The sequence below is a fragment of the Carcharhinus amblyrhynchos genome, chromosome 19, assembly GCF_965287045.1.
Source record: "Carcharhinus amblyrhynchos chromosome 19, sCarAmb.v2.hapA, whole genome shotgun sequence".
NCBI classification, from domain to species: Eukaryota; Metazoa; Chordata; class Chondrichthyes; order Carcharhiniformes; family Carcharhinidae; genus Carcharhinus; species Carcharhinus amblyrhynchos.
Genome location: NC_137342.1, coordinates 7,503,430 through 7,516,531, shown reverse-complemented (window position 1 = coordinate 7,516,531; position 13,102 = coordinate 7,503,430). Strand labels below are relative to the sequence as shown.

The 13,102-nt window shown below is 47.4% G+C and overlaps 1 protein-coding gene and 1 non-coding gene across 2 annotated transcripts in view; both read right to left on the bottom strand.

The window, feature by feature from the left end:
* LOC145355588 (ATP-binding cassette sub-family C member 9-like) overlaps nucleotides 1-13,102 on the bottom strand; it is a 197,995-nt gene that overhangs the window by 182,921 nt on the left and 1,972 nt on the right. The window lies entirely within an intron of this gene.
* LOC145355664 (U2 spliceosomal RNA) lies at nucleotides 12,900-13,089 on the bottom strand. Its single transcript, XR_013889022.1, has one exon. It is a non-coding gene; the product is annotated as a U2 spliceosomal RNA (small nuclear RNA).

The window sequence follows — 13,102 nt, the reverse complement described above, 5'->3', positions numbered from 1 at the left end:
CACACATCCTGGGACAATTTAGCATGGCCAACCCACCTAACCCACAAACCTTCAGACTGTGGGATGAAAGCGGGGGAAATCCCTGAAGAACACAGGGAGAACATGCAGTCTACACACAGTCACTGAAGGCCGCAATCAAACCCACGCCCCTGACAGCGCGAGTCAGCTGTGCTAACCACAGTGTCACCGTGCTGCCCTAATTCAAATGGTGGACAGTTAATAAATGCTGTGGAAATATCTAATTATCGCCTGAGGTTGGATTATGGGCGAAGACATGTGGCAGCTAAGTTGCACATTGTGCTGTGCACAGCAGGATCCCACAAACAGCAATGCGGTAATGGTCGGAGCCATCTGCTCTGAGTCACCTTGGTCACATGATAAAATCTTTGACCTGGAAAAGGGGGTTGAGATTCCCCCTGCTCCTTCATCAAAGTAGTGCTGTGGGATCTATTACACCCTCCTGAGAGGGCAGACGGAGCTTGTCCTGGCGCCTTAGTGGAAAGGCAGCCTGAGCTGCAGGTATAGTATTCCTTCAATGGAGTGGAGATTGAGTCCCCATTCCCAGCTTCATTCCCCGGAGGGCGCTTTGACTCGACAACCTTTGAACTCGGATACCATGAGCTACAGCTTTCAGCGTTACAGCATAAAAAGAGTGCATTGCAGCTAATGACAGAGGACAGCTGGCGATACAGATGGCTAACATTCGAGATCTCACTAACAGTTGGGGGTCAGTGAGCAGAGCTCCTTGCCAATAAATAGCCAGCTGCAGGGAGATAGTTTCAAGGATAAGAGAGTACTTGTGAACTGACAATGCAATTCTATACCACCCCTTCATGATGCTCTGGAAACATCCATGGCTTCTCTGCAGGAGCATAAATGGATATTTAATGCGGAACATTAATGTCTGCATTGCATTAAACTCCCTAATAACATGACTTGTAATTTTCGGAGAATTTCTACCGTGCAGGAAGAGGCCATGTGGCCCATCGAGTCTGTACTGGCCCCCCAACAGAGCATCTTACCTGATTCTCTGCCAACCCCACCTATTCCCATCACCCCACGCATTTACCATGGCTAATTCACCTAAACCTGTATATCTTTGGACACTAAGAGGCAATTTAGTGTTGCCAATCCACCTAACACATGCATCTTTGGAGTGTGGGAGGAAACTGGAACACCTGGAGAAAACCCAGGCAGACACTGGGAGAATGTGCAAACTCTACACAGGTAGTCACCCAAGGCTGGAATTGAAGTCAGGTTCCTGGGGTTGTGAGGCAGCAGTTCCAACGACTGTGCCTCTGCAATATGGCATGATACATAGATGTATAAATACATTTAATTTGCAAATACTTTGATTTTAACTTCTTCCTTCAAAACACAGCGTTGAAGTACCTTTGAAGAATAGTCACTGTTGTAATGCAGATAGACCAGGAGTTAATTTATAAACAGTAAGATCCCAGATATCAAATGGTGGAGAGAAGCAATGGTTAACTTTGGGCAGAATGCTGGGAGAAACAGAAACTAAAAACAGGAGTAGACCATTTGGCCTTTCGAGCCTGCTCTGCCTTTCATTTTGATCATATCTGATCATCAAATTCAATATCCTGATTCCAGTTTCCCCCCATATCTCTTAATCTCTTTAGACGCAAAAGCTAGATTAAATTTCTTCCTGAAATCACACAATCAACTACTTTCTGTGGTAGTGAATTCCACACATTCACCACCCTTTGGGTGAAGGAATTTCTCCTTGCCTCAGTCCTAAAAGATTTATCCCTTTTCCTCAAACGATGCCCCCTAGGCCTGGATTCCCCCATCGGGAACATTCTTTCTGAATCCACCTTGTCTAATCCTGTTAGAATTTTATAAATTTCTATGAGATCCCCTCTCGCTCTTCAAACTCCAGTGAATATAATCCTAACTGACCTAATCCTTCTTCATATGACAGGAAGCACAGACAGTCCCATGACGTTACTTGGAGAAGGGCTATTCTTCAAGTAGTGTTCATGGGACTCTCTGTTCTTCTTCAAGTAAGGTCATGGTATCTTTAACATCCTTCCTGCCGGGCAGATAGGACTGTTCAACTGAATAATTGCCCCCCCCCCCCCCAGTATTACATCAGGACGTTAGCCTGGGGTACATGCTCAGTGTTTGGAGTGGGGTTTGAACTAATGATCTTGGTAAGTCAGCAGTAAGAGTGGCTGGGAATCGGGGCAACACGGTAGCACAGCGGTTAGCACTGCTGCCACACAGCGTCAGGGACCCGGGTTCAATTCCGGCCTCGGGCCACTCTCTGTGTAGAGTTTGCAAATTCTCCTCGTGTCTGCCTGGGTTTCCTCCGGGTGCTCCGGCTTCCTCCCATAGTTCAAAGATATGTGGGTTAGGTTGATTGGCCGTGTTAAATTGTCAGGGGATTGGGAGGGTAAATATGCGGGATTACGGGAATAGGGCCTGGGTAGGATTGTGGTCAGTGCAGATGTGATGGGTCAAATGGCCTCCCTCTGCAATGTAGGGATTCTATGATGTAATGTTAGCCCTGAACCAGCTCTGAAACCATTAGCTAGTAAAGGGAAAACCATGCTGGCATTAGTGGCATCAGGACTGAAATTACAAGGACCATTGATGAGGCGACCTCAGCTTCCCCGTCCATATTGGCAGACCCTTCCGTTATGGCAGCATCTTTATGGCATTTTCATTTAGTGTGATCTTTCACACAACTCCCCCAAATCTACAACATTTGCTGGAATTTTACCACCTCACCCACCCGAGGCTCATCAGATCCCGCCCAAGGCCAATGGAGAATGCCACTCTGCGAGCCTCACCCACCCTGATTCTGGGGCGGGCGTGCCAGTACAATTCTGGCCATTATCGTTCACTGATCATTCTAGCAGGGTCGAAACGCTCTTGGGGTGATTCTCCCATCCCGACAGGCTAATATTGTAGTGCGCCGGGCCGGGGGAAACATGTGTGAACCAATTTGAGGGATTTGTGCATACGTTCCCAACGCTCGCGCGTCTCCCAGCACCGGATGTCTGACACAGTCGGTACCTGACTGGAAACTGGCAGGAACTGCAGGAAAGTGATTTTAATCTTATTTTAACATAATTTAAGTGTCATTATTGGGCCTGGGACTGAATTCCCCAGGCTCGATAGCATCTCCCACCCCCCGCCCCCGGCGGGGTTTAGAGTGGCTGCCCACTTTCGGGGAGCTAGCGGGAGACCCCGTTGGATTGAACAGGGCTGCAATCGGAACCACCCAGGGGGTCAGGCAGAGGGCATGGGCACCCCAACAGTGCCAGTCTGTGCTCCCGATGCTCCCCAAGGGCAAAGCATCCCCGCCCAGGGGCACCTTGGCAGTGCCCACGAGGCATCAGGCAATGCCAAGGGGGCAGGGCCAGAGCGGGTAGGGCCTGGGGGCAGGGCTTAGGGACAGTGAGTGATGGGGGGGTAATGAGGGGTCCCGCTGCCACTCTGCCATTGGGATCGGTCAGTAATCGGGGCAGGTTATGGGAATGGCCTCCTATTGGGAAGTCTGCCCCCGGTGGGGGGAGGTAGAGAGCATCGTCACTGCTTGGGGGCGGGGTGGGGGGAGGTGTGGGCTGGATATTGTGGTGGTCTTGTGGGGGGGTGGGGGTGGTGGTTAGGTGGTTAAGGCTGGCCTGAGGATGCTCACGGGGGGGCCGCGGTCAGGACATGGGGGTGGGGTCGGGAGGGGCAAAAGCCTGGTCTTAAGCAGTCGGGCTGGCCAGCAAACTGCGGGCTGACGGAACGGGGCCACTGCGTACGTGCAGAGTTCCAGAACTGTGAGACGGTGACGCGAATAGGCCCCGTCTCCGAGTCTTAATGATACTCATGATTGTGACCTCTGCATTGCACGGGGTGGGGGAGATTTCGGCCTGAACTCCCACTGAGAAAACAATCGTGACTTACGCGATTTTTCCACAAACTCAGCATTTTGAACCTTTCTTGGGAGTGCACCATCCCACGGCTGACCATTGCTGTTTTACCATCAGAATTGAATCTAAAGCTTAACGGAGAAGACCCATGGTGACGCACCCAGTACTTAGTTTGAGTTAGTTAAAGAATAGTTACTGCTGACCTGGTGATGGCAAATCATTATAACTATCATCGGAGTGAATGGGCATTTATATTAACCTGGTCTTTCATTTTTAAATACCAAAAATATTAAGCATTCATGGAGTTTAGTGTTGAAGTTTAACTCATCCACGCTATCTGCTACACATCGTAATCTGCTAGCAGTGTGATAGGGCCCAGATATACACAGTTACTTAACATTGCTATCAGCGACCTACTCCATTAGAAAGGATCAGATTTACAGACTGTCCAAAGGACTAATGAGAAAACCTCATACAGATTACCCCGGAACAGCTGCCAGTTATAAACCACTCAGTCCACTGTGAATTTCCCCTTTAAACTCTCTTTCTATTAAAATGCGAAGAATGGACCGCAAAACCACCAAGTATAAATAACCGTAAACATCAAAAGAAGATCCGACGGAAACATCTTTAAATTATGAAGGGTTAGATGTAGGAAAGATGTTTCCACTTATTGGAGGGGGGGAGGAGGGGACTGAAACCAGGCACTATCATCAATAAATTCACAAGCATTTTTTTTTTAAGTTTAAAGTTTATTTGTTAGTGTCACAAGTAGGCTTATATTAACACTGCAATGAAGTTACTGTGAAAATCCCCAGTCGCCACACTCCGGCGCCTGTTCGGGTAACACTGAGGGGAGAATTTAGCACGGGCCAATGCACTTAACCAGCGCGTCTTTCAGACTGTGGGAGGAAACCGGAGGCGTCCGGAGGAAACCCACGCAGACACGGGAGAACGTACAGACTCTGCACAAGACAGCGACCTGTGCCCTGGCACTGTGAGGGAACAGTGCTAACCACTGCGCCACCATGCCACCCACTTCCTTCACCCAGAGCGTGGTTAGAATGTGCTTACATAGGGGGCTGGAGGTGAGTGGCATGGATGCATTTAAGGTGACATTAGGAGAGTACTTGAAGGGATATGCAGATATCATTAGTAGTATGGAGGTAGTTTGTTTGGATCATAAACACCAGAACAGATCAGTTGGGTCAAATAGCCTCTTTCTGTGCTCTGTATAATTAAGAGTATTTTCTAATAAACCTATCAAGTTTTGGGGATGTAATTAACATGTGGGAGGGAGGAAGAGCCCATCAGCTTCCACCAGTACTTTGAACACAACAGGCGAGATTCCCTGGGCCTCCCAGCTGCGTGTTTCCCGCCAGTGGGGGGAGGTTGTGTTTGCTAGTGGCGGGATTCTCTGGTCCCATCGCTACCAATGGCCATTCCCACTGACGTCATCCCAAGCCAGGAAACCCATCGACGTGAACAGCTGGGAAATTCCAACCAAATATTTTCCTTGTTACGAGCGGCTAACACGGAATGAAAATATTGAAATAAATGCCAATTACTAAACTGAAGAGTGCATCTCGATCTTTGAAGAAAAGGTGAATATCATTACACTTTATTGTTACAACAATTCAAAACGTTCTGCAATGTGTCTTTCAGATTTTATATGAATAAAATAATACTTTAGAAAGAAAAACCTGGGACGTTTCCTGGCAGGAATGAGCTTCTCTGCCTTTTGACTAAGGTCAAGCGTCAGATGGGGTGCAATGTCTTTATTTATGTCAGCTTGGGGAGGGGGAGGGAGAGGAGAGGGGAGGAGGATGGAGAGGAGAGGGGAGGGGAGAGGGATGGAGAGAGGGGAGGGGAGGGAGGGGGAGGGGGATGGAGAGGAAGGGGAGAGGAGGGAGGGGGAGGGGGACCGGAGAGGAAGGGGAGGGGAGGGAGGGGGAGGGGGATGGAGGAGGAAGGGGGAGAGGGAGGGAGGGGAGGGGGACGGAAGGAGGAAGAGGGAGGGGAGGGGGGATGGAAAGGAAGGGGGGATGGAGAGGAAGGGGGAGGAGAGGGAGGAGAGGAGGGAGAGGAGGGGGGAGGGGGGAAGGGGGGAGGGGGAGGGGGACCATGAAGTAGATTCAATCGAAATTGTTCTTGGAACAAGCAAGGAGTGGATTAGGGACAGATTCCCAATCCACTACGTACATTGTTACTTTAAGAATGGAGGAAAAATTAAAAAAAAAAGAACAACAAACCTTGGAAACTTCTGAATACGGACATCAACATTAGGCCGAATCAGGCCAAAACTGAATGAGTTTGCGCTAGTAACTCTTCCACTCTAATCTAATTCCCCCTGATATTAATAGCAACATCTCGACAGCTATCAAGACCATCCATGTTAACTATACAATGGTGCATTGAAATATAAATTGCCAAATCACTCTATATTAGAATTAATTACAGCAGATTGGAAAAGCAGTATTTCTAGGGGCAGAAAGATTTTACTGACAAGATTCTCGTGTTTGAAAGATGTTCATACTTATTTGTGTATATTGCCCAGTGTAAGTATCACTCAATAATATATGGCAAGTCGGAGATATCCCGTGATTTATTAGTAATCACAAGTTTCCTGCCAATTTGTAGTCCTCCAGTTTTGGCTTCATGAAAATATTGGGCCCTATTTTACCATTTTGATTCTAAGTTCTGGGCAGACTTGAAACTCAGAGTGTTTTAGATCTGTCTTTTAGACCCGTTCTCAGGCACCCCCCCATACGCACTCTGACTGAAAAAATATCAGTGAATCCAAATCGCACTGCACAAGCCTGTGGATGGGGTTTAATGCGCCCGAAACCCTGCAACTCTGATTAGTGCCTCCAACTGCGCATGTGCAGAATAAGAAATGATAGAATGCTGCTCCCGGCCTGGATAATGCCTTCCCCTGGCCCCCCCAAAAGATATTGTCCCTCCCCGCAACATTACTGACCCCCTTATCCCCCCATCCCAAAGCCACCCAGACCAATCGCGGGCCCATCCACCCCCCCCTCCCCCACTTCCTCCCCATCGATCCCAGGCAGTGTGATCAACCCTCCCACTTTCCCCCCAGCCCCCCCCCCCCCCACTGATCTCAGGCAGAATGGCAGCGGACCCCCTTTCACCCCCCACTGACCTCAGGCAAAGTGGTAACGGACCCACTTACCAACCACCCCCCCCCCCCACCCCCTTCCCCCCACCCCACCGATCTCAAGCAGAGAGCCATTGGACACTAGGCACTTACCTCCTCACTAACTGGAGCGCCCAAATTGGACTTACATCGAGCACGCCTGCTTCGTGCCGATTCTGGATGGGTGAACACATTGGTAAAGGGGGGGAGTGTCGGTAAATTTGGGCGCGGTCCTGATCGTGGCCATTTTCAGGCCTTGGTAAAGGGGGAAACGGATCGCCTCATGCCGGACTTTACCAAGTTCTCACACCCGAAAACGGGCACAACGTGATGGTAAAATCGAGCCCATTATCTTAACCTCTCCAAGAATTTCAACAAGCTATTGATGTATTTGCACAGCAGCGGGCCATTAAACCTGCCATAGTAAAATAAAGTCTAGTAATTAATTACATTGATACCCTTTTAATGATATAATAATTTTAAATCAAGCTCACTTGCCCTGAATGTGAAAAATCAAATGAGTCTCAATCCTTTAGGGTGTGAATTATTGTTGGAGATTTTTAAAATGTCAGATTTTATTGTTGACAGTTTTTTCTTAACTTTTTCTTTCTGTTTCTTTTTTCCCTCCCTTAAGTTAACATTTCCTTCCTTTTTATCTGTCTTGATTTGATGTTGAATATACTCACTCCCATCCAATCTCTTGATGCTCTCACTGTACCTTTCTCAACCAGCACTTCCAGCAACTTACAGGGTGAAATCATTTTAAAAACCTAAACTCCAACAAGTCTAATTAACAGGGCTACGCTACAGAATGTCCAGCTCCTGCTAAATCTGGTCCAATGTGTAACTATTCTACACCAGAAAGAATACTTAGCACATTATTGTCCATAATCTTACATTATCTATGACTCAGTGGTAGGCATACGTTGTGTTTGGGTGAAAGCTGTGGGTTCAAGTCACAGAATCTAAGTTGAGACTCCAAATGTCTATTTATTAGCCACGACTAGGCTTACATTCATACTATGAAAATCCCCTAGTCGTCACACTTCAGCGCCTGTTCGGGTACACTGAGGGAGAATTTAGCATGGCCAATGCGCCAAACTAGCACGTCTTTCAGACTGTGGGAGGAAACCGGCGCACCCCCCACGCAGACACAGGGAGAATGTACAAAATCCATGTAGGCAGTGACCCAAGCTGGGAATCGAACCCGGGTCCCTGGCACAATGAGTCAGCAGTGCTAATCGCTGTGCCACCATGAGGCCCCCAGTGCAATACTTAAAGCAGGTGTTGTACTGCTGAAGGTGCCAGTGAGATGCTAGCTCTCTCAGATGGACAATAAGGATCTCAAGGCACCATCTCAAATGAACACAGAGGATTTTGTCCCGTTGCTCTGATGAATACTCACCCCTCAATAAACAGAACTAAAATAAATGAGCTGATGATGATTTTCTTGCTGTTTGTAGGGTCTTGTTTCACACAAACTGGCAGCCTCGTTACCCACCTTATAGAAGTGACTGTATTTCAAAACTGTTTCATTGGTTGGAAAACACTTGCGGGACGTGAACGGTGATATACAAATGCAATTTTATTCCCTCATTTTCCTACTAGACAATTGTGAATCTTTATAAGGTGGTCGGATCCATTTGCGTCCTGTGCCCATGGATGATCTCAGAACTTTTTGGGCAGAATATTGGAGCCGTTCATCCGGCACCCCAATGTGGTTGGGATTCTCTGGTCCCCCCTTCGTGTTTCTCCCGGCAGGGTTCGCTGGTGGCTGGATCATCCAGTCCCGCCGCAGTCAATGGGAATTCCTGATGAAGCCACCCTACACTGCTGGGAAACGAGGGGGCAAGTCACTGGGGGGTACCAGAGAATCTTGCCAGTATGAACCGCCAGATAATTCCATTGCATACACTTACCTTTTTCTGCTTTTTGTTAAAGGAGATACTCTGTTGCATCTATTGTTCATCATGGTCGGACTACACCTTTATCAGGTTACACTTGCAGCAACTTACAAGGCAAAATTATTTCAAAATCCGAAACTCAAACAATTGATTTGATTTATTACTGTCACATATATTGGGATACAGTGAAAAGTATTGTTTCTTGCAGAAACAATTGATGCAGACAAAACATACCTACATAGAGAAGGAAATGAGATAGTGCAGAATGCAGTGTTACAGTCATAGCTCGGGTGTCGAGAAAGATCAGTTTAATATTAGGGAGGCCCTTTCAAAAATCTGATGGCAGCAGGGAAGAAGCTGTTCTTTAGTCGGTTGTGATCTCAAACTTTTGCATCTTTTTCCCTACGGAAGAAGGCGTAAGAGAGTTTAAAAAGGAGCTGGAGTGCGCTCCCACTGCTGTGACTAATATTTAATCCCTTCCCTAAGCCAGTAATCTGGTCCTTTATTTGATTGCTATTTGTGGGGTCTTGCTGTGTGAAAATTGCGTGCTGTACAATACTGCAACAAAAGCTCTTCAAAGGTACTTTATTGAGACTAAAACAGTTTGAGACAGCCTGAGGTATTTGAGATTCATTAAGTAAATGTCAGTCTTTTTTTAGACTAATTTTTAAACATGAACGCTGCAATTTTAATGTTGTTGCTTCTTTCTCCATTTAAATCCTCACTGTGGCTAAAATCAATAAATTATCAAATAATTATCTTCACCGTCGATTTTGTTCTCTGTGAGTAGAATCCAGTTCCATACAGATCAGAGTTGATCACGCTAGGGGTGGTTCTCAGCCCACCTTAAGTCATTCAGATTGGGCTATTATGAGTCCGCAATATACTTTGTCACTCACCCGTACAAGCCAATGAAAACATTGGCTGGGCAATTATCCAAGTAATTCAGTCGTGTCATCGCTCTTCTTGGGTGGCACAGTGGTTAGCACTGCTGCCTCACAGCGCCAGGGACTCGGATTCAATTACCAGCTTGGGTCACTGTCCGTGTGGAGTTCGCACACTCTCCCAGTGTCTGCGTGGGTTTCCTCCAGGTTGCTCCAGTTTCCTCCCACAGTCTGAAAGACGTGCTGGTTAGATGCATTGACCCGAACAGGCAGCAGAGTGTGGGTGACTTAGGGGAGTTTCACAGTAACTTCATTGCAGTGTTAATGTCAGCCTTAGTTGTGACTAACAAATAAATAAAGTTTTTAAGGATTGTGATGGCAAACCAGGACAAGAAACATGCCAACTTAAGACGCTGCCACTTTTCCTGGCTTAGACACAAAACATTCCTTGTCGGGACTTTTAAAAAAGTTTGTTTATCAGTGTCACAAGTAGACTTACATTAACACTGCAATGAAGTTACTGTGAAAATCCCCTTATCGCCACACTTGGGCACTTATTTGGGTACACTGAGGGAGAATTTAGCACCTAACCAGCATGTCTTTTGGATTGTGCGAGGAAGCCGGAGCACCCGGAGGAAACCCACGCAGACACGGGGAGAACGTGCAAACTCCACATGGACAGTGACGCATGCCGGTAATCGAACTCGGGCCCCTGGCGCCGTGAGGCAGCTGTGCTAACCACTGTGCCACCGAAGTGTGGACGCGTGGCTCACTTAGGGGAATCCTTCACCAGGCACTTTGTCAATCTGATTCCTTGAAGGAACAAAATGTGAAAAGATAACAGCTGCAGTGGAATATTATTGACCACAGCAGAAAAAGAAATAGTGTAAGAGGTAACATGAATAAAAATGAGGAATAGCAAAGGCAGATTGAAGCTGTCACATCAGTGAATTTAATTATTCAAGCATAGCCTAGAGCAATGTAGCTTTTACAGTGGGCAGAATTTTACCATTTTTTTCAGTGTGGCAGAGGGTGGGAAAAGCAATGTTAAAGCCGCTGGTAACCACTGTGGCTTTCTCCACCAGATTGTTTGGAACACAGTGCCAAGAACTTGAAGGGGCAGGTCCCACCATGTCACACTGGCTTTGGCTGAGCCTGCCCTACGAGCAATGTCATCTTTTAAAGATGAGTTTGGGTGGCGCGGTGATTAGCACTGCCGCCTCACAGCGCCAGGAGCCAGGTTCGATTCTGACCTTGGGTCGCCGCTTGTGTGGAGTTTGCACGCACTCCCCATGTCTGCGTGGGTTTCCTCCCACAGTCCGAAAGACCTGTTGGTCAGGTGCATTGGCCGTACTAAATTCTCCCTCAGCGTACCCGAGCAGGCAGAGTGTGGCAACTAGGGGGTTTTCACCGTACCTTCATTGCAGTGTTAATGTAAGCCTATTTGTGACACTAATAAATAAAGTAAACTAAAAGAAGCAGTGACAGACATTGACAGGAGATATTTCAGAATAAATATGTTCCCACTATAATGAATAATTCTAAAGGGAATTTCAATCTGAAACTTTTGAAGGAAAAAAAATCACAAAGTAATCATGTCATTATTTAAAATTAAGGCAAAATGGATAGCTTAGGTTTATTTATTAGCATCACAAATAGTCTTACGTTAACACTGAAATGAGTTACTATGAAAATCCCCTAGTCACCAGGGGTGGCACAGTGGTTAGCACTGCTGCCTCACAGTGGTTAGCACTGCTGCCTCACAGCACTAGGAACTTAGGTTCGGTTCTCGGCTTGGGTAGCTGCCTATGTGGAGTTGCGTGTTCTCCCCCATAGCCTGAAACTCCTGGTTAGGTGCTTTGGCTGTGCTAAATTCTCCCTCAGTGTACCCAAATAGGTGCTGAAATGTGGCCGCTAGGGGATTTTCACAGTAACTTCATTGCAGTGTTAATGCAAGCCTACATGTGACGCTAATAAGTAAACTTCAAGCCATTTGTAAAGGCTGCCCTTGTGCACAAAAGTTGAAATGGGACATCCCCATTCCCCCCCCACACCCCACCCCGCTCTGCCTGGGCATGACCCTCTTCCCACTGGGCGATGTGCTCACCTGAGCTCCACCAGTGCCGGGTGCACACTGTGGGAGACCCATCATAATTCACGCTGGGGTGAACGAATTATCTAACGGGAGTGTGGGGTGGGGGCGGATGAACGGGCACATGGCCCGATAACAACGTGCCAATTTATTATAAGAACTAGGAGCAGGAGTCGGCAATCCAGCCCCTTGAGCCTGGTGTTCCCGATGTTTAACTTTGGGATTCCTGTTATGTCATTAGTGGGAGGGACATGTATAATTACAATGGGACTTCCCGTTGATATAAAACGCAGTTTGGGCCTCCCGCGGGATTTTTCCGTCCTCCTCACCAAACCCGCGCGAGAAGAACGGGAGCAGAAAATCCCGTCAAAGTGTCTGACGTTGCTGACTGGATCAGACTGTTTCCGTTCATGCTTGATGCCAGTTATGCCCGCTGAAATACTTGGAGTCATTGTTGCTGCCTCTTTATTAGTATGAGTTTTGTCTCAGTGGTAACACTCTTGCCTCAGGTGTTGTGGGGTTTGAGTCCCATTCTGAAGGCTTACGCAGACACTGTCGGGGATTTAAATGGGCGGGCAAGTTGGAGTCAGAAGGTACACCTGTGGCATTTTATCCCAACGCCTGCACAATCCTCGCTTGGTAAGGCCAGGAGTGCGGGGCAGGGCAGGAGGGTTGGGGTAAATCAGAGTTAGAGGGTGGGATCTCACAGCCTCCCTCGTCCTGAAGCCATGAAATACCACCCAAGATCAATGGACCTTTCCATTGTCCGCCCCGCGCCGAATCCTGTGGCAGGCGGGGTGGTAAAATTCCAGGATCGGGGAATACTGCGTATGGGACCAATGATGTTTTTTTATATACTTTATTCCAATTCAATCCAATCCAATCAAATCCAAGTCAGTGTTCCAACAATTCGGGACATTCCCGATCCAAGCTGACAAGGCTCGCACCTCCTGTCTTGGGTTTGATCTACATGATCCAAGCTGATCGGAGTAGGTGTAGCTCCTCCTCCAAGCTTTATCTCATTTGCATCTTAGCCAATAGGCCAAGAAGCTGCATTAAAAAATTGCTTCAAATGAAGCTAAAATGTAACCTAATTTCTCCAACCAAGTACAGCACGTCCATACTACACTTGATCTTAGCCAAAAGGCCGAGAAGCAATGGTTTTTTCATGT